The 22,322-nt window shown below is 38.3% G+C and overlaps 1 long non-coding RNA gene and 1 pseudogene across 1 annotated transcript; one reads left to right on the forward strand and one right to left on the reverse strand.

Moving 5' to 3' along the window:
* Positions 1–5,508: 5,508 nt before the first annotated feature.
* On the forward strand, positions 5,509–21,756 carry LOC120109210 (annotated as a pseudogene).
* On the reverse strand, positions 11,455–13,856 carry LOC120109211. The gene is made up of 3 exons (XR_005510197.1): positions 13,773–13,856; positions 12,379–12,428; positions 11,455–11,618 (listed from the first exon to the last, which is right to left on the reverse strand). It is a non-coding gene; the product is annotated as an uncharacterized LOC120109211 (long non-coding RNA).
* Positions 21,757–22,322: the final 566 nt, after the last annotated feature.

Below are 22,322 nucleotides of genomic sequence, written 5' to 3' on the forward strand. Positions count from 1 at the left end.
TAAATGCTTGGAACCTTGTGCTAAAAGAAGCTATATATGAACTCGAAGAAGTGTTCCTGGATGATGCCTAAATTGATCTTCCTATGATATGCCGTATCCAAAGACGACATGCAAGTTGACCGGAGAATGGCCAACTTTCCGAAATATCCACAATAGCTGGAGCCTCCATGCCCATGCATCATTTTATCGATGCTTCATCAAGAACTTCTTCTCCATCATTGTCCCTATTGCCAATTGCATGAAGAAAGGAAAGTTCATTTGATTGCTCAACATTGAGAAGAGCCTCCACAAATTGAAAAGTTAACAAACAAATATCTATCTTGGTGCTACTTGACATTGTCACAGTATTTTATTTGAGGTAAAGTGCGACGGAACCAAGTGGCAATCGGGCTATTCTCTCTCAGGAATGTTGACCAGTGGCCTACTTTATTAAAAAGTTGGAGGGAAGCAGCCTCCACTACTCTGCTAGCAACGTAGAGTTTTATATTATTCTGCAAGCCTTGCAATATTGGAAGCCATACCATCAACAATGTAACCTTTTGTTTTATTCTGACCATGAGGCATTGTCCTTCCTTAATAGCAATCACCATCTTAATTACTGACATGGAAGATAGGCTATGTTCCTCCAACAGTGCAACTTTGAGCGGGCTCAAGTTCGATGCGATGAATTGGGTAGTAGATGCACTCAGCTGCTGGCATATTCCACTCATTTTATACTCTCTATGAAGATAGTGAGTTTTGACCTACTAAAACCCATGTATAAGGAAGATACACATTTTGGAGCTGTTTGATCTTTCTTCGAGCATGGAGGTACTCCTAACTTCTCTCTTGCCAATGGTTTTCTCTTCTTCGAAACTCAATTTTATATTCCAAATTGTTTCATGAGAGAGAATATAATCCAAGAACTACACTATGGAGAATTGGAAGGACAAACTAGCCAGAGATTCTTGGATGTTGGAAGCCGAGTTGAGGAAGCTCTTCCTTGCTTTGTTAGAGAACTACAAAGCTTTCAACTCGAGGAAAAGTTCTCTCCACTCTGAGAGGATGATGCATATATTATAGACTTGGCCGACATATATTTGAACTCATGTATATCAAAGGCTGACCAAAGGATCAAAAGAATTTGATATTGGATTTGGGTTAAGTGAATTTTAGAAAGCCACTACAAGTTAGAAAATAATCATAAAGATCTAATTAAATAAGGTTGATACCAATAGCATGTAGACAAATTTAGAAGAACTCGATATCAAATTCTAACATATTTGCACCAAATCAAATCCTATTAAGGAGAATATTTTTTTCCTTTTCTTATTTGTAAAAGTTTTAGCCTTTTCAACAATCGATGAACGGGACATATTAATGGCTAGGCTCAAAGTGTCATACAACTATAAATGGGGTTGTCTAGCCATTATAAAAAGCATCTTAAATCAAATAAAATTTTTACTTCTATTCTCTATTGCTACACGAGAGTTCATTTATTGTTGCTTCTTTCTTCTAGCTTGCTGCTCCATTGTTGGGCAAATCTTCTTCCTTAAGAAGGAAGATTATTGTGTGCACTAAATTCTCTATAGTCGAATCACGGAGGAATTTTACAACTTGGATATGAAATAGATTTTGATTAGTTGAAGGCTTGCGAACCCTAAATCTGGTGCTTTCTATTCCAATTATATTACTCATACTTGAATGCATCGAATGGAGGAGCTACAAATGACAATGATAAATGCACTTATCCATCTAAATTAACACCAATAAAACTCAAACCCCACAAAATGAGAAGATGAATGCAGACCCTATTTGTTTGACACATACATCCCACCTATGTATCGTCTTTCCAAAATTAAGAAAATACTTCAGGGCACTCGTTCTGATCACAGGAAAAGTTCACTAGGCTAATAACTATTGATTTGGCAACTCCATACTCAAGCTACTCCATGTTTGGCAACAAATCCTCCAAATTGTACCAACCATCTTTTGCCATGAGAATTATTTGTGTGCACATGATGGGAGCCTTTTAGCATTACTCTTAAGACAATGTAAGAAGACATGCAGATATCCAGTTACTGGATGAGAGAAATTTTACTACTTTCCCATTTGGCTTGGGTGACAAATCCAAATATCTCATGCAATAATTGCTATAGCAGTGCAAAAGAAAAAAAATGTAAGTAAACGAGACATGCATAAATGTAGTGATCAAAGAAAGATTCAGTAATTGCAAAAGTGATATGAAAAGTTTATGTAAATCTTTCAAAAATGCAAACTTACTTAACAACAGTAGACTCCATACTAGATAAAAAAGTATAAAAATCTAAATGGAAGATACAGTGATTAAAGAAAAGATTCAGTAATTATCACATTCCTTTTTTCTTAACCAAAAATGCTAAAGTCACCGTGAAATCTCACCCTGAGTAAATCTTTATGTGAACCTTTTATTCCTCATTATACTACATAACATTTGAAATATTGAGGTTCTGCCTAATGATCCTCAGACAAAAGAAATCTTTACAACAAAAACAATTTCCCCTTTTCGGAAAAATAACCCCACATGGGACCCCCACTCCCGATGGTTTCTATCCAAAAGAAGAAAGCGTTAATGGCTTTGTCAAGTCCACTCTGTCATTGATATTATTTTTTAGAATTTTATCATTGATATTATTTTTTAGAATTTTATTTTTGCATAGATATTTTTCTAAAAAATTAAATTTATATAAATACCTTCTTAAAATTTATATTTATTTTTATGCTTTTATAGGATACTGTTTTTGCACAAATGCTCCTAATAGAACAGTTCTAACACCGTTAATAAAAACCATATTTATTTTAATTAAAAATAAAATAAAATTTTGAAATTATTTTTTTGTCCTCCAACGCGATCGCTTTATTAATTTTTATTTTTTTTGTACATCTATCCATTAAGAATATTTTTGTCATTTTAATTTAAAACTGTTTATTTTTTAATGGTGTTAGATGGCATTAGGGGTGCAAACGGGTTGGGTCGGATCTTGAGTGACCTCGATCCGATCCGGTTTATTGTTCGGGTTCTAATTTTGGATCCAGATCCGATCCGGTTGAAGATCGGATCGGATTGGATTTGGTCCGAGTCGAGTTCGGATCGGGTCGGGTCCGAGTCGAGTTCGGGTCGGGTTCGGGTCCGGATCCGAGTCGGGTCGGGTTCGGATCCAAATCAAGTCCCATTTTTTTATACTTTTGGAAAAGGATTTGGGCAAATCTAATTTGGTCATATCATAATTATGAGGTGCTGGGTGACCCATGACTTGAAAGACTTGCAATTGACCTCCAGTGAGAACAGATGGCCCCTGACTAAGTCGGTCTACAAGCCAAATTTCATATCACACTATTTTTTGTCCATATGACTGATTGGACGGAACTTGGTGTCTCCCGGCTCCCCTCTCACGAGGACAAAAAAAATCCCAGACCTTCTTCCAAAATCCAATTCCATTGCAGAAAACTGGCACATGACCCATATTCAGTTCGATGTTCCCTCACTTCCTCCCTGCAAAAGTTAAAAAAAACAGAAACCAAAAAACAGAAGGAAAAAAAGAAAAAAAAAAAGCCTGCTACCGAGACACCAGAGGTATCAACAGTGTAATAGACCGAGAGAGGATCCTCACAGACCAATAGTGCCACGACCCACACAAAAAAAAAAAAAAAAACCTCTCTTTTGCTTCCCCCCTCTCTTTCTCTCTTCGATCCATTCGGGTCGGATCGGATCCGTTCGGTGAATCCAGACCCGATCCAGAAAATGATTCAGGTCTAATTTTAGGACCCGACCCGGATCCGCAGGTCCTAAAATTCGGATCGGATCGGGTCTACGCGGATCGGGCCAGGTTGGGTCTCGGGTCGATCCGACCCATTTGCAGCCTTAGATGGCATGGGTATATATGCAAAAATAATGATAAAAAGGGGTAGAATAGCAAAATAAGTGTTTTACGAGGATATGCTATGTAAATATGAATTTTGGAAAACATATTCATGCAAAATTTAATATTTAGAAGGGTGTTTATGTAAAACATTTTATTTCTTAAATTTTATTTGAGGGGTGGCTTGCATGCGAAGTCACTCTCGAACTTTGAATTGGAGGCAAAACGCTCTTTCCCTCTCCTTCTCGCTCTCTCATGTGAAGAAGACGGCTCACTAGCGACGAGGTTCTCCTCTTCCCCAATTTCTTTAGTATTTGTGTCTTGGCATGTTCTTTGAAGTTTGTACAACGTTTTCTTGGGAAATTTTTGGTGTATAAAGAATTCCTTCTCTGTTTTCATGCGAACATTCTCGAGCGCTGGTTCTCGTTCGCGTTGTCGCCAATTTTTTGCTACTATTTTTGTTTCTTGTCTTGTTCTTTAACATCGTTTTCTTGCGAGCTGTAGGATCTTTTTTTGTTCTTTTCCCTTTTGTGGAATTTTAATATGAGATTCTTGTCTGGAATCTTGGTTCTTCTGTGACATCATTTTCATGTAAATTTTGGGGTTCCTTTTACGTTTTTCGGGAATTCTATATCTATCTTTGGCATGAAATCTTTAATTTTACGAGAGTTTCTTGGCTTCTTCTTTAAAAATGCTTTCTTGTGAAATCTTTAATATTTTTTGAGATTCTTTCATTCTTTTTCTCTTCTAGGAAATGCTACAATGTTTTCTTGCAAACTATGGGTTTTTTTAATCTTTTATTTTTTTTCAGGAATTCTGCGCCAGGCTAAGATCTTGAAATTTATTCTCTGTGGTTTCATATTTATCATCTCTTTCAGGATTACTATTTTTAGTCTGAAATCTTAAAAGAAAAATTATTCTCTGGTAGCTTTGCGTCTACTATTGACTGTAATAACCAAACCCATTTTTAAAGATGGGGTTTAAAGATGGGGTTGCATCACCTGTGACAGATTAGAAATTCCCCTTTTCTGGGAGGTTTACTATAGTGAAACCATATATATGTGTGATACACATCCTGATCAAGGTTTTTTTTGGTTCAAAATTCCAAAGTTTGGTATATGCTATAAATTTTTAAATGAATAAGAAGGCTTCTGTTATTTGTGATTTAGAAGGTGGATCAGCCCATGAAAACTAATAAATCTGCAAACATCTTTGAAATATATAGTTAGGCCTGAAGCTTGTTAGCATATAATTTAAGATAACGAACCGGCGTCATTTTGCACGCGATATGAAGTACAATGTGATATGTCATATTTTTATTGTGAATGAGCTCACCATTTTCTTGACAATCTATTAGAATTAATAACATTCAAAAATTTTAGTTGTCATATTGCAACTGTGGGTTTATGACCAACATGCCTTGCCCGAAAAGTTGCTTAATTCATTTCTGTTGGAATCATGCTCTTCATCAGGGCAGGTTCCTTTAATTAGTGCTTAAAGTTTCTTTAATTTGTGCCTGTAACTTCCATCCAAGCCCAATCACTTTAGCACTGGCCGACATGATTTGGGAATCCACTCATAGTTTAAGATTTCAAATAAATATTTCTTTAAATCCTCTCGTTTTAATGAACATTAGAATTGTTACATGGTTCTAAATTTGTTTTTGGAAAAAGATTAGTTCTTGCAAAAAAAATATTCAGTTCTATCTTTCTGTTTTTGTCCAGGTTATTTAAAAGAATGCTGGTGAATCAAGTTCACAAAGCTAGCTCCATATGGTAGAAACAAGCTTTGGGAACTGTGGTTTTTGACCAAATTATCATAGTTTCAAACCTGCTTAGGGTCCTTTCTATTGAATTCGCTCATATTTTATCTCATGAAAATTTTAATATTTAATAATTTTGTACATCAAATAGATTATGAATTTTTTTTAGATGGAAAATAATTATATACATATTCATTTCTTATTTGCTAATAATTTCTTATTTTCATTAATACTCTCAAGTATCGAGGAACATTTTTGATCAAACTGATGAGTAATTCAAGGTAATTTATCTCTTTTTTTTCCATCTTTGTTGTTGTTGTCGTTGTCATTTTGCTCACATGCATTTCAAAATGTCCTCTTATCCAAGGCCAGCTCTTGAGAAGTATCTGGTTTGGGTCAAATTTCAAATTCCCATGCCTTCAAACAGAGAAGGTGAATATCAAAATTCAACTGCTGGGAGTGCATCCATGTCTAAGCCAGCAAGTTCATCCTATGAAAATGAGGATGACTTTGTGTCTCATACTGGTCATCCGTGTAGCAAGAGGACAACACAATTTGTACCTTTAAGCATCCCTCTATGTGGCAAGCAGAAGCTTGATAAGGTTTCTGGCTCCAAGTTTGGCAAACAACATAACTTACCAGCAGTAATGCCTGAAGAAACCGCTCGGAAGAACCGGTCAGATGGTAAACATGAAGGAAGGAATGAGCATCTGCCAAAATCTGGGAGCTTGGCGTTATGCAGCAATCCTGATTGCATTAATTGTCCAGCAGCTTATAAAGTGAAATGGGATCATCTCCGAGGTTCAATTCATCTTGATAGCAAGGTGCATTTCTTTCCCTCAGAAACTCTCCTTTTGTGCATGGAAACCTATGCAACCATTATGATGAGTAACATGTGTTTAAAATTTATAATTAGATGTTGAATGGATATCATAGACTACTTATTTTATCAAGGAAATGACTGGGAGTTATGTTAACCAATTACCACGACCTTAAGGTTGACTTTCACCTAAAAGTGCGGACATGAGCTTTCACTAGTTTAAGTAGAGTACTTGATTGTTGTTGAACCAGGATTCTACTACTGTTACATGAAAATGGCATTATACAGGCATGCAGTGCATATAAGCAAAGATGGCAGAATTTTTTCAATTAAAATTACGGAGGGAAGGGCACTGAACTGACCAAATCATCTATTATCTCGTTTTCCAATCAAGCATTGATCAAAGAAATTTATGCTAATACTCTGAAGCACATTTTTGTCTTAGTTTAACGAGTTCTGCATCACTCCTTAGCTTTTTTGGTCGATCATACTGCTCTTCTTAGATTATTTCTAGTTAAAATTTAAAAGAAAAATGTCTGTGAAGGATTCAATATCACTATGGATGACTTTATATAGCATAAATTATCTAAGCTTTCATGTATTATTAGTTAAATTTGTGTTTTACTTTCTCTTTGTTTCTTTTCTTGTGCAGCTTCATGAAATTCTATATGGGGATGCTGAAGGAGGGGCAAGGAAAATTACTTCTTGTTTTAATTCATATTTTCCAATCATGAATCCACATACCAGGGTTATCCAACAATGGAACCAATTTATTTTTATTTGTTGCCTGCTGATGGTTGTATTTGATCCAATATTTTTCTTGCTTCCCTCTATACAAATGGTATGCATTTGCTTTTTTCTACATCTAGGGAGTACATCCTGGTTCCATCAAACGATTTCTTTTTTGTTTTAAGCTTAATTATGTAATTTTATGCTATGCTCATGCATTAAATTAGTCTTGTAATTGGTGAGCTTCAATTCTCATGTTTCATTCTTTTCTAAGCAGAAATTGGTTGTATGTTAGCATATTTCTTATAGTTCACTAAAATCATTTGGATTAATCAGATTTACTTATATGCATCAATGATTTGAGACAACATCCTTCGTATATGCATATTATTCCGTGCCTTCAAAATTATGAAGGAGAGAATAAGTATCATTCATGATAGTATGTTTTGTGTTTTATTCCATTGTTAGCAGAAACTCAAAAACTTGAAACATGATAACTTTTTATCATGACACATCCACAGCTTGCCTCAATACAATATGAATATATACAAGTGCTTATTATCATGATATCAGAACATAGGCATGATACTTTATGAAATATTGAAACAGCAGGAGTCATCAAGAGCAATTTTTGTTCTTCCTCTGTTCAGTTATTTGGACTTCTTTCTCGTCTCTTTAGTTAATCAGTTAAGTACATTGTCTTTTAACTTCTTCATACCTTCTGGAAATACATAAATTATATAAGAGATGGTTCATACATTACATTCTTTATATTTTTCATGGTACAGAATTCCAATGCCAACTAGTAGTGCAGATCAAAAGTTAACTAAATTTGATCTAGTTTCCAGAATTGTCTGAATCGACACAGAAGTGGGTAAATTTAGAAGTTGCATTAATGCAACATAGAAAGAACAACTATGGAAGCAAGAGCTCCTTTCAATTATCAACTAAAATATATAATTATTGAATCTCAAGTTATTTACTTGGGGGTCTTTTACATTGATGTGGTCCACTGATGCATATATGGATTATTTTGCCATTATTTTCTTATTCCATGCCAAATTCTTTCACATCTTTTTTTATAGATAGGATAGCTACTTTCATCCAAGTATCTTCTTAGTCTTTTGGTCCTCCTTTCTGATCCATAGTTGCGATCCCACCTCGCTAAATCTGTCTTTGGTGTATGCTGCACATTGCCCACCCATCTGAAAGGATTTCTTAGCACCTTTTCTATTGTTGGTGCGACTCCTTGTACTCTTACGTGTGTTCATTTCTAATGCTACCTGATGTCAGTTTACCACAAACTCAGAACAAATATCCTGATATATGCTAAAGCTTTTCTTACTGTCATGCATCCTCCTCAGACCCGCTACTTTGATCAATATTGTGGATGAAAAATGGACCAGCAATGGGAATGATGTATGGCAAGGGGGCATAGAAATGCTTGCAAGAACCATATATCAATGAAGCATTCTCGTTCTTGCAAATAATATACCTCTTGAGGTTAAATATAAGATTGTTACACTTCCTTTTCTTCTTTTCCTTTGAAGGTAGCATAATATGCTTAATAACATGTTGTTTTTTTTTATTTTTTAATTGAGATTTTATTCAATCTAAAATAGAATATAGTTCTTTTTAGGTTGAAAAAATATATTTAAGGAGACCCTTGTTCAAGGTTTAATTTTTTATTTGCATTTTAATATTACCTGTAAAAATATTGACAAGAGATATATTCAATATTGACTATTCCTTATTTTTCTGGTTTAGCTTTATATTGTTTTAAATATCATGCTTACATGACATATTGTTTAACAGTTTTTTAATTCTTAGGACTAAATTATCTAAAGCATCACTTGCATGATCAAGCTTTATGACTTTCATCTGATATGTTCATGCATGAACCCAACCTTTCGAATCTTTTTGGTCCATTTTTGGTACATAATAATATTTCTTTCCATTTTTTCCTTTCAAGAGCAGGACAACAAGTGTATAATCATGGACTGGTCCTTGGCAACATCATTTGCAATTGTGAGAAGTGTAATTGATTTCATCTACTTCATACACATGCTTCTTCAGGTCAGTTACTTGGGTGAAACTACTTGGTGCTTTTGAAGAGGCCTATCCCGTCATAATATTGGTCTCAGTTCACTAGCATTTTTTTTCATAATTATCCTTTCTCTTTTAGTTGAACAATGCTGATACTTGGAACTTGGATGAGGTGGGAAGAAAAAAATACTAGCCTACACTAGCCTACTTTCTATAGAATGAGACAATAAAGTTGCAATCATTAAGAACTTCTATCAAGAGACCAAACCAACCATATGATTAATAGGGTTACCATGTTTTGACTAGCATATTGCAAGTTGATTTGGCCTTAATAGAGTTTTAAATGCCAATACATACAATCTGAGGAAGCAAGGATACTTCAAATCACATGTGGTGTCCATATTAGATACATATCAGGTATCAAGACTCATTAGATACTTCCCAGATATGTGTCATATACTTGTGTTAAGTATCCTATTTTTCAAAATTAAAAAATAATATTCTGGATACTTCCCATATACACTTGAGATGCTACCTCGATACCTTCAAAAATGAGGGGGAGCGTGCTTTTTTTTTAATATTAGCTTTTTAATGGTTAATATTAATATTGGAGGTTATGATGTTAATGATAAAACATGAAGTATAGGCTGGGGTCTATGGTGAAGGATGACTAAATTATGAGCTTGTAAAGTTGATACTATTGTATAAAGTATGGTCTATGTTATTGTGAATTTTCAATAGCATACCATCCTTTATAGATACTTTTTTACATCCGTATATATGTACGTAGACGTATATCTACATAGTTATACATGTATTTTCGTATAAAATACATGTATTTCTCGACATATCCTAGCCACATCATGTCCTACACTTTCAAGACTTCTTGTATTGGCATATCCATGTAATGTTGTATTTGTATTCCATATCCATGTGCATGCTTCATATATGCAATTGTGAAAACACAAAATCTCATGAAGTTGCAAATGTATGAGTATTTGACATATTTAATGCTCAAAGTTTGCTCATTTAATGTTTTTTCCTTCTAAAAGCTGTTATCTTTTTAACATTTCACTGATTGTGCAATCTTGTGGTCAAATTATGAGTACCAAAGTTGGAATTCTGCTTATGATCAATGATTATGCTTCTTTTTCACAAAATTGTTTATTAGTACATAGAGGGGTTTGAGTCCTATGCCAGCCGCTTTGTGAGAAAAAAAAAGGGCCAAACATTAGGTCTCCTTAGTATGCCCCTCCCTGGACCCCAGATTGCTGGAACATAACTGGGTAATTGCCCTTGGTTATTATTACTATAGTTGGGTCTGAAATGTTTTAAGACTTTGCTATTCTGATGGAAAAGATTCCCTGATTGCAAAGAAGTACTGACAAAAAGCAGCCAGCTACTAGTTCTTGTGTTAGTATATTTAATCAACACGTGCAAAAATGAGCATGTGTTTCCTACGTGAGGGTAAAGAACTAGTTGCTTGTTATAGCCTATTTTGCAGGATTTAAAAGATGGAACATCAACATTTTGGATCCCTCAGAATTTTTATTCCTTCCCTGTATCAGAATAATTGCATCCTTAAATGTTGCCTGTCTCATTTTCTTTTATATGAGTTTTGAAGTCTACAAGCCCTCAGAGGCTTAGAGTTTGCTTGGTAAAGCTTGTGCCTATTTTTACTATTATATGTATATATGAATCATTCACTCTTTGTAAATCTGACAATTAGCCATGTGAAATAAAATCATTTTTCATATATCTAACCTGCATAAGCATAAGTTATATTGAACTTTGCTTATCAATATAATCATATCATTTGCTGCAGTTCAGGGTGGCATATGTGGCTCCTGAATCTAGAGTGGTGGGTGCTGGGGATTTAGTTGATCAACCAAAGAGAATTGCTCTTCATTATCTTCGACATAATTTTATACTTGACCTGTGTGTTGCATTACCACTTCCTCAGGTGAGATCTTACTCCTTACAAGTTGCTTATTGCTCTTCAACAGTTGTTATCATCATCTTTTTTTTTTTTTTTTCTTTTCTGCATATAAATTATTGGTGTAGCTTATTTAGGGGCAAAACTTTAATTTAATTTCACCAGTAGTGCACTTAATTAGGTGAAAGAGGATTAAGGAATATGTGAGGTGTCACGCCCCAAATCCGGATCATGACACGGCCGTGCTATTGCTATCTTATGCACACAATAACACGAAGCCACATAAAATTTCATAATAAAAATAAATAGTTTCATTTACTAATGTCATAACATTAGTGAAGAAGTTGGAACAGTACAGAGCTTCTAAAATCTGATTATTACATAACATTTTCAATTACCCCAACCCTGAATAACATCAAGCTCCCTGCTCCTAGTGGTCTTATTCATCTGTAGAAAAAAAAGTAGATAAAAAGGTATGAGCTACACAGCTCAGTAAGTAACCAGGTACTATCTTATTGGATCAAGTACAATTATGCCAATGCAGTGATTAAAAAGCCAACAGTTGTAGTAAAATAAAATATTTTATAGATGATATACACAAATCAGGTCATAAAGCAATGCATGTTCTATCCATAAAAGTTCATAATCATAATAATGCAAGTCATATAAAAATATTGCCATTTATCCATACTTTATAAAACATACTCTCAGACGGATGTGCTGCTATGGTCACTATAATCCCGTGACAGGGCCTGTTAATCTTAGTCGACTAATTCTGTTATTCGTTACCAACTTTAACCCGTTGGCAGAGGGCCTATTATTCTTTGGATGCTAGCTCCAGGGTGTCGACTGGCCTCTATTTCTAGAGGTGGTCATAGCTATCTGAGAGTTCATAAATCATATTCTTTTTCTTTCATAAATCATAATCATTATAAATAGGTTTGAAAATGATAAATGGCATTATATAATTTAAAATGCATAAACATGCCTCAAATATCATTTTTCATACAGTCTAACATAATCATAATTTCATAACTCATACACCATCAAATATTCATGAAGGATGCTCTTTAATCAAATTCATGAATTACATGCAATCATATACTTGATCCTAATTTTGAGAAAAATATATCATAACCAATACATTTTTATAATTGTAAATAAACAGTACTTTAAAAACTTTAAGATCAGTGCCAAGGTTACTTACAGCAATATGCTTTCCAGTTTCTTACGTCCGGATGACAAATCCTTGATCACCTAAATAAATCACATAGGGGTCACATTATTCTCTATTTATTTCATAATTTTCTAATTTATCATAACATGAATTTACTTGCTTGCATCTCAAGTCCAATTTATTTAATTTAGAGCCCTTGGCCTCGATTTAGAACCAGATTGGGTTCACGTAGGTCAATTGGGTCTTTAATTAAAGAATTGGGCTCGGTTCCTGATTGGGTCTAGCCCTATCGGGTCAATTTGGTCTTCTGATTATGTTATTGGGCTCAATTTCAAGTCCAATTAGGTTTAATTTTGGTCCAGGGTCAATGTGGCTCATCTAGGCTTGAGTCAGGGTCAGCCCAAAGTCAATTCGGTCTAAATTTAGTTAAACTGGTTTTGAATTGGGCTTGATTCATATTCAATTTGGGTCTGCTGAGACTAACTCAGCTTAATTAGGTTCATACCCAACTCAATTGGGCTTAATTTGGTTCGGATTTAACCCAATTTATAGTTTGGGTTCGTCCGGACTTAGCCCAATCTGACTGGGCTCGGTTTTTTTCAAATTTGGCTAAACCCATTTTTCTTTTCTTTTATTTGGGCCTAACAGATTCGGACCCGTACTCGGATCAGACCCGTTAGGTCGGACCCGTTAAGGGTCTCTCTTTTTTTTTTTCCTTTCCTTTCCTTTTCTTTTTCTTCTTTTCTTCTTTTTCTTTTCTTCCTTCTTCCCGAACCTTCTTCTCCCATTCTTTCTTCTTTCTTTTTCTTCTTCTCCTCTTCTCTTCTCCCGATTTCTCCTTCCCCCTTTCTTCTTATTTCTTCTCCCATGGAGGGAGGAGGGCGAGGTCGGGAGGCTTGGGAGGAACGGGCAGCGGCCGATGGCGCCGGGCGGCCGGCCTACAGCGCCCGGCGGCCGGCCTGCAGCGCCCACGGCCACACCCGCGGCCGTGCCCGTGGTCGTGCTCGGGGGCGCATCGGCGGCCCGCGGCCGCGTCTGCCTCCCGCTGCCGGCGACCCGCGTCCCACGGCCGATGACCTGCGGCCCACGGCCGAGGCCGGCGCCCGCGGTTGCGGCTGTGGATCAACCACCGGTATGTTTTTTTTTTAAATATATATTCTTCCTCTTCCTCTCTTATTCTTTTTCTTCCTCCCCTTCTTTCTTCTCCTGTGGAGTGGAGATCGGACTCGGGGAGGGCCTGAGCCACAGCCGGCAGCGCTGCCCGGCCGGTCAGCGACACCGGCCGCAACTGGTGCTCGCGGCCGACGGCCTGCGGCCGCCGTGGCCTGTGACCGATGCTGCTCGGCCACCCCGACCGACGCCCGTCTTTTTTTTTTTTAATCTCTAAGCTAGATCTTAAAAAAATAAATGAAGAAGGGCTTTACCTGCTTTGAAGGGGATCGTTCGTCTCCTACTCCGGCGATGCAGCCCTCTGCTCCGACGGCGTGGGTCTAACACCGGATCCTGCCAACCGTGAAGGTTTGTGAGAGAGAGACAGTGGAGACTGGAGAAGAGGGAAGAGGATGATGAAATTTTCCACCGATTGAGGCTTCTTGTAGCCTCCGATTGCTGGAAAAAGCGGGCGGTTGTAACCGCCCACCATCAGGCGTTACGAACGCCTGCACGACGGTGTAATGCCCCCCCCTCCGTTTCTCTTGGGAGTGGGGCGGTTATCACATTCTCCCCTCCTTATTAAAATTTCGTCCTCGAAATTTACATACCTGCATTGTCAAAGAGTTGCGGATGTCTCGCTCGCATATCCTCCTCAAGTTCCCATGTGGCCTCTCTCTCCGAATGGTTGCTCCACTGAACTTTCACATAGTGGATGATACGTCGCCTCAGGACCTGCTCCTTATGATCAATGATGCGTAAAGGATACTCTTCATAAGTCAGGTCTCTATCAATCTGCAGGGGCTCGTGCTGTACTATATGGCTGGGATCAGGAATGTATCTCCGTAGAAGAGAAACGTGAAAGACATTATGCACACTGGATAACTTTGGTGGCAAAGCCAGTCTGTAAGCAACCTCCCCTACTCTGGCAAGAATCTCAAAGGGTCCAATGTAGCGAGGATTCAATTTACTATGTCTTCCAAATCTTGTAACACCTTTCGAAGGTGAAACTTTTAAGAATACAAAGTCCCCCTCCTGAAATTTCACTTCTCTTCTTTTCTTATCTGCCCAGCTTTTCTGTCTATCTTGTGCTGCCTTGAGCCTTTTCCTGATCAGTAGAATCTTCTCCCTAGCACTCTGAACTAATTCAGGGCCCAACAACTTCTTCTCTCCAACATCATCCAATGTAAAGGAGACCGACATTTTCTTCCATACAAGGCTTCATAAGGTGCCATCTGGATGCTAGAATGATAACTATTATTGTAAGCAAACTCCACTAGTGATATATGATCATCCCAGCAACCTCCCAGATCAACAGTACTAGTCCGCAGCATATCCTCCAGGGTCTGGATCGTCCTCTCTGACTGACCATCAGTCTGAGGGTGATAAGCAGTGCTGAGTCTCAGATCAGTGCCCATAGCAGTCTGGAAGCTTCTCCAAAATCCAGATACAAAGCGGGGGTCCCGATCAGATACAATGCTTACTGGTACCCCATGTAAGCGCACAATATCATCAATATACCTCTGAGCCAGCCTGTCAAGTGAAGTGCCAACCCTAAAAGGTAAAAAGTGAGCTGACTTCGTGAGGCGATCAACAATCACCCATACTGCATCATTCCTTCTTACTGTCCTTGGAAGCCCAGTAACAAAATCCATAGTAATGTGCTCCCATTTCCACTCTGGAATCTCTAGTGGTTCTAGTAAACCAGCCGGCCTCTGATGCTCAGCTTTTACTTGCTGACATACCAAGCACCGAGCTACAAATCCTGCTATCTCTTTCTTCATGCCGTTCCACCAGAAATGTTTCCGTAAATCTTTATACATTTTAGTGCTGCCGGGATGAATAGAGAAACGAGACTGATGAGCTTCCTCCAGAATCTCTCTTTTTAGATCAGCATCCCTGGGCACACATAATCTACTGCCAAAATGCAGAGTACCATCCGGGTGGATTCGGAGTTCGGGTCGTAACCCTCTCTCCACATCATTTCTAAGCTGACATAAATGTGCATCTGTCTGTTGAGCAGCTTTTATTCTTTCTATCAAGGTAGGTTGCACCAACAAACTAGCCAACATACTTCCAGCACCCTTGGTAATCACCTCGATCTGCATCATATCAAAATCTTTCAAAATCTGCTTCTGAGTGGTAAGCAAAGATATAGAGCCCACTGCTGACTTCCTACTGAGAGCATCTGCCACAACATTAGCCTTTCCCGGATGATATTTGATGCTTAGATCATAATCTTTTAGTAGCTCAAGCCATCTTCTTTGCCTCATGTTTAATTCTTTCTGAGTAAATATATACTTTAGGCTTTTATGATCAGTAAAAACCTCACAAAGCTCACCATATAGATAATGTCGCCAAATCTTCAGAGCAAAAACCACTGCTGCCAACTCCAAATCATGTGTCGGATAGTTCTGCTCATATGGCTTCAACTGTCTAGAGGCATAGGCTACTACTTTATCATTCTGCATTAGTACACAGCCCAATCCTTTCTTGGAGGCATCACTATAGATGATGAAACCCCCAGTACTGGTTGGCAAAGTAAGAATAGGAGCAGATAGCAGCCTTTGCTTTAGCTCTTGAAAACTTTGCTCACAATCTTCACTCCATACAAACTTTGCTCGTTTCTGGGTCAGACGAGTCAAAGGAGTAGCGATCCGAGAGAATCCTTTCACAAATCTTCTATAATAACCAGCCAAACCCAAGAAGCTTCTGATTTCAGTGACATTAGTAGGACGAGGCCAATCCACCACTGCTTCTATTTTCTTTGGGTCCACTGACACCCCTTCTTTAGAGATTACATGACCAAGAAATGCAATACTATCCAGCCAGAAATCACATTTGCTCAGTTTGACATATAATCTATTCTCCTGAAGAATCTGTAATACCACTCTCAAGTGATCTTCATGTTCTTCTTTGCTCTTAGAATAGATTAGTATATCATCAATGAAAACAATAACAAACTGATCCAAATACTGCTTAAAGATCCTGTTCATCAGATCCATAAAAGCAGCTGGCGCATTGGTTAGTCCAAATGGCATAACTAAAAATTCATAGTGCCCATACCTGGTTCGAAATGCAGTCTTCGGCACATCATCTGCTAGGATTTTCAATTGATGATACCCAGATCGCAGATCTATCTTGGAGAAGACTTGGGCACCTTGTAGCTGATCAAATAAATCATCAATCCGGGGCAGAGGGTATTTGTTCTTCACTGTCACCTTGTTCAACTCCCGGTAATCAATACACAGCCGCATACTTCCATCCTTCTTCTTGACAAATAGTACAGGAGCTCCCCATGGTGAAACACTCGGACGGATGAATTTCTTCTCTAGAAGTTTCTGTAGCTGAACCTTCAACTCTCTCAGCTCTGCCGGGGCCATCCGATAAGGAGCCTTCGAGGCCCAACACCCGGTAAGAGATCGATCCGAAAATCAATCTCCCGATTAGGAGGTAATCCAGGTAGATCATCAGGGAATACTTCTGGATACTCTCTCACAACAGGGATATCCTCTAGCCTTGTTTCTTTTGTAGTGTCTACCATACAAGCTAGGTAGGCCTGACACCTCTTTCTGAGGGCCTTTCTTGCACTCATTGCAGATATAATGTGCAAAGAGGGATTCATAGTGGGTGCATCACCCTGATAGAAGATTTCCTGTTCACCAGGTATCTGAAACACTACCCTCTTACCAAAGCAATCAATGTGAGCATGATATTCAGACAGCCAATTCATACCAAGGATGACATCAAAATCATACATGTCTAATAGTACTAAGTCAGCCAATAATTTTCTGTCCTCTATCTGAATTATGCAGTTTTTATGAACAGAATCCACCACTACTGTCTTCTTGAGAGGGGTAGCAACAAGTGAAGGCTCATCTAACTTATCAGGCATAAGATGCAAGGATGCAGAGAACTTGGAGGATATAAAGGAATGTGTAGCGCCAGAATCAAATAGTACTGAAGCATCAACAGAGTTGATGGGAATCATACCTGCCACAACTGTGTCACTGGCACTAGCATCCTGTCGTGTCAGTGCGTACACCCGTGCAGCTCCTCTCTGCATATGATCAGTCGGTCTAGAAGGTCCAGATTCAACCTTCTTTTTGTTCGGGCAATCTCTGGCTATGTGTCCTGGCTGCCCACATATAAAACAGGCTCCCATCCTCTTCGAGCAAGGACCAGAATGCATTTTGTCACCGTAATAACAAGCCTTAAATTTCTTCTTCTTGTTAGGAGGGCCTTCAAAGTTTCTTGGTCGGTTCATTAGATTTCTTGACGTCTCGGCCCTTTTCTGCTCACCTCTTTCCTTCCCTGATTTCTTCAGATCTGCTTCTACCTTCAGTGCTCTCTCCAGGGCCTCTCCGTAGCTGGTAAAAATCAGAACTGACAACCGGGATCGAATTTCGTCCCTTAAGCCTTGCTCAAATCTATTAGCCTTGCTTCTCTCAATCTCTATCATCTGAGGGCAGAACCGACCCAGCTTAGTAAATTTGTTGGCATATTCTAGCACAGTCATATCATCTGTCTGCCTCAGAGATAAAAATTCATTCGGTGTGAGGCCCAATAGTCCCACATCGGAAAGACTCGTTCCAGAGCTTGGGCATATGAGGCGGGTGACTCCAAATCCTGCAGACGCGTTTTGGGTGGAAAACAAAACCGGGGAGGGGTGAAGGACGCTTGCGTGAAGCCTCAGAACCGGACAATATCTGGCAGGGGAGCCCCGCGGTCCCCCCTCATGTGGCCCCCATGTGGGCACTAGGTGCCTCACGTGCCTCGCAGAGGTGGAGGCGTGACATTTGGTATCAAAGCCGAGGACGGCTCTTGTCCGATGGTGGGAAGGGTGTGAGGCCCAATAGTCCCACATCGGAAAGACTCGTTCCAGAGCCTGGGCATATGAGGCGGGTGACTCCAAATCCTGCAGACGCGTTTTGGGTGGAAAACAAAACCGGGGAGGGGTGAAGGACGCTTGCGTGAAGCCTCAGAACCGGACAATATCTGGCAGGAGAGCCCCGCAGTCCCCCCCTCATGTGGCCCCCACGTGGGCACTAGGTGCCTCACGTGCCTCGCAGAGGCAGGGGCGTGACATGAGGATTGGCTCCATCCATCACACTTTTTTTCTTCTGGTATTTCTTCACCCCACCCTTAGTCTTTCCTCTCTCTTCTTCATCAATTTTACAAGTTGTCTTTCCATTTAGTGTGAAGTTAGAATAAACTCTGCTTAACTGATAGTGAGTTTTATTGTTTATTTTTCTTACATGTGAAAGCCTATTGCTCTTGTATTACATGAATGAGTAAATTAGGTGTGTTAAAACATGAAATAAGGTCACTGTCATCAAAAGTCGGACTGCAGTTTCTGCCATTACCCTAATAATAATAAAATATTTTATGACTAGAGAAACTCAAGGTTTTGGTGTAAATGAACTCATTCTTTTGTCCATTATGCATAATAATTTTGAGTGCAAAGTAGCTATGTACTTTTTTTTCCTTGTACTCTGCCATTCCATGCATTGGCATGTACAGTGCCAGGCTATTACTATGCATTGGTAATTTGGTATAGTATATTTTGCATTTGTATCAAGGATATAAGCGTCATCCTGTGCCAATCCATGTGTTAGCATGTACTATGCTGGCCTACCATTGCCACTCGACACTGTGTCAGTACTAGGTATCAAGCCTGCTGTCACATATTGACCTGCAAGAATGGAGCTACATGGAGGTTTTCTTCGACGGAGGGAAATAGGCCTCTTCTTTGCACATTGAGACTCCATAGTTGTCAGTTGTCACAATTGTTAGGAGCCTTGAACTCTCAAGACTGACAGCCAAAATTCACATAGCAAATGGCCCATAATGAGCAAACCAGCACTCATCTCTGTCACTCCTTATCTACCATGATATTACTGCTGTTATTGACTTTGGTCCCAGCTTGTGTCACGAAATTCCTCTTTTTCATGAACACAAGGAACACTTGTTCCTCCAATTGTAATTCACATGTTCTTTTTTCTGAAAAATGCAATATGAATAAGTTAGATTTCTTTTTTTGATTTAAGTTAGGATTAATATTAGGCCTTTGTTGCATGTTAAGTTGCTACCTTTAAACTGCCCCCTTCCCCCATCCCTGTGGCAGATGAATCATGGTTGGACCATGGTTGACACATCCAGCATGTCATGAGACACTGCATAGCACATGCTATGCCAGCTACTAGCTGGCATATATTGTGCCGGTGCCTGCAACACTTGAATCACTGATTTTTATTCAAAAATTAGAGCTAGTTGATGCTATTTGTGCTTGAAATATAAGAAACTGCTTATACCATATTGTCTCTCAGAATACAACCTAAAACAAATAGTTCCAATGGCTTGTGGTCAGCTTGTAAATCCTTGATATGTATTTAAGAAATGCAGCTGGTTAATGTTGTTCTTGCTCCAAATCATGAAACTGCTGCTGCCGCATTATTTCTTTGAAACAGTATTTATGGTCATACAGTTCTTTTTCAGTAGCATACTCATGCTATAAAAAACTAGGATCCAAAGCATATTTTCTGGCTGTGGCTTTTTTGGTCCTTTGTACTTACCAAGAATCTTTTCTCTTCTGTTTCTGATGAAGATTATGCTATTGTTCGTCATACCAGAAGCTGTGGAACCAACAGCAGGAATCTATGCAAGAGATATCTTATGCTTAACAGTTACAATTCAGTATATACCAAGAATGATTAAATTTTTCCAATTGCTAGCTGGTCGGTCAACAGGTGGCTTCGTATTTGAGTCGGCATGGACAAGTTTTGTTATGAATGTGCTTATGTATTTATTGTCTGGACATGTTGTGGGTGCAATCTGGTACATCTTTGGGTTACAGGTTGGTAAAAGCCTTTCTGACATACATGCTTGCTTGATATAATCCACTTCCATAATGGAGATTGTATAGGGTCAAGTTTAGCTGAAGTAGAATCTTTATGTCTGCTTCATGCTTTCTGCTATGCACAAGGGACTTCTATACTGTGTTTGGACTTTGGAGGAGGATCAGATTCAAATATCCCTGTCAACCACTCTACGGACATGATACTTTGATCACTAGTTTCAAAGTTACCTATGTCTCATCCCTGAATTAGAAGCCTTATTTTCTCTTTGCTGCAGGTCTAACCTGCATCCATGCATATATTTTGATCCTGATCCCAATCCTTAGGAAAAGTATAATGCAACATTAACCTGTTCATGACTCTGCATATTTTTAACTTTACATTTTTCTGTTTCAGAGGGTTAATGAATGTCTACGGGGCGCCTGCTCTGATTCTCATATCTTGCATTGTGAATCATTCATTGAATGTGGACATGGGAATAAAAATCCAATATCAGCTTGGCAAGAATGGTTAAAGGATTCAAACTCTAGTGATTGCTTTACTACAGATGGTAGTTACACATATGGAATTTTTAATCAAGCTGTTCTCTTAACTATGCAACCTAGTATCATCACACGACTTATTTATGCATTGTGTTGGGGTTTCCTGGTATGTTATCCTTTCAACTTCCCTTTAAATGTTTTTGCTTTTGGTCCTAAAACTGATATCATTTTGTTTTGCATGAGATTTGGAACACAAAATAAATTTTGATGTAATGTGTTCTTTCATACTGCAATGTATGTTATGCACGATTTTGACTCTAAGTAGTTACTGTTATATGTAATGTAAAACTTTTATGAATTATTTTATATTATGTTGAGATATTCAAGTTTGAAAGATATGGAAATGATTTGTTGCCTTTGTATAAAGGTTTAAAATATCAACTATCAAATCTATATAAACCAAGGTATGGTATGGTATCCACCATATCGCCCTCCCTATTGATAAAGGATATCAACCATACACTTTGACATGTTTGGTATGCCCAGCCTGTTTGCGCCTCCATATGCATTTCCCATATTTTTCTTGCTTCTTATTTCTTAATATTATGTTTTCCTAAAAGATATGGAAGAAATGTCAATTTAAGCACCCTAATCATCCTATACAAAGTGTGTTGAAGTTTTTAAAATGAAAATATTTAGTTGTAACGTTGTATGCTAACATAACGTGAACTGTATTTTGATGTTTTAAAAGTTAATTTGTTTTTCTGTCTTAGCAAATGGCTACACTAGTTGGGAACCAAATTCCATCTTATAAAGTGGGGAAGATTCTGTTCACTACTTTTCTCATTGGATTGGGACTGTTGCTTTTTGCTTGGCTACTTGGAAATATTCAGAACTTTCCTATCGGCTCTTGGTAGGAGGTATGCAAATTACAAACTACTCACACATTATGCCAGATTCTTTTTCATATCAGTTTCTTGACATAAAAAATTGTTGACTACCTTTGATGTGTAAGAATCATAGCTTTGGTCAAACACATGCTTTGTCTGGGTGGACGTTTAAAACGTTAAATATTTTTCCATTATTGACCTTTGGTTGCTGCTTATGCTCTTTTATGGTTCAAGAAAATATTTATTGCATGCTCAGAAATCTATATACTTCAGGTGTAAAAGAGCTATTGGCTTTGTCTGTCATTTGGTCAGGCCTTGTTACATGCCTCAGATGCCTGTTTTTCTTGCTTAAATTTGTATAATGATCAACAATGCCATAAGTGGCATCTTCCAGATAGGGGTACGCTAGTCCTCTCAGTTCTGATGCCTTAATTATCATAAGAGCTATGCCCTCCACATTCTGCTCCTTTTCTAACTTCTTTCCTTTTTGCCACCATTCCTCTATTTTTTAGCCACTGAACCACCATTGAGGATCACATTACAGTTTTGAGGCCTCGAAGCACAGCAATGTATTGGACCAATGAAGATTTAGACTA

This window comes from Phoenix dactylifera, unplaced genomic scaffold (assembly GCF_009389715.1).
Source record: "Phoenix dactylifera cultivar Barhee BC4 unplaced genomic scaffold, palm_55x_up_171113_PBpolish2nd_filt_p 001908F, whole genome shotgun sequence".
NCBI lineage: Eukaryota > Viridiplantae > Streptophyta > Magnoliopsida > Arecales > Arecaceae > Phoenix > Phoenix dactylifera.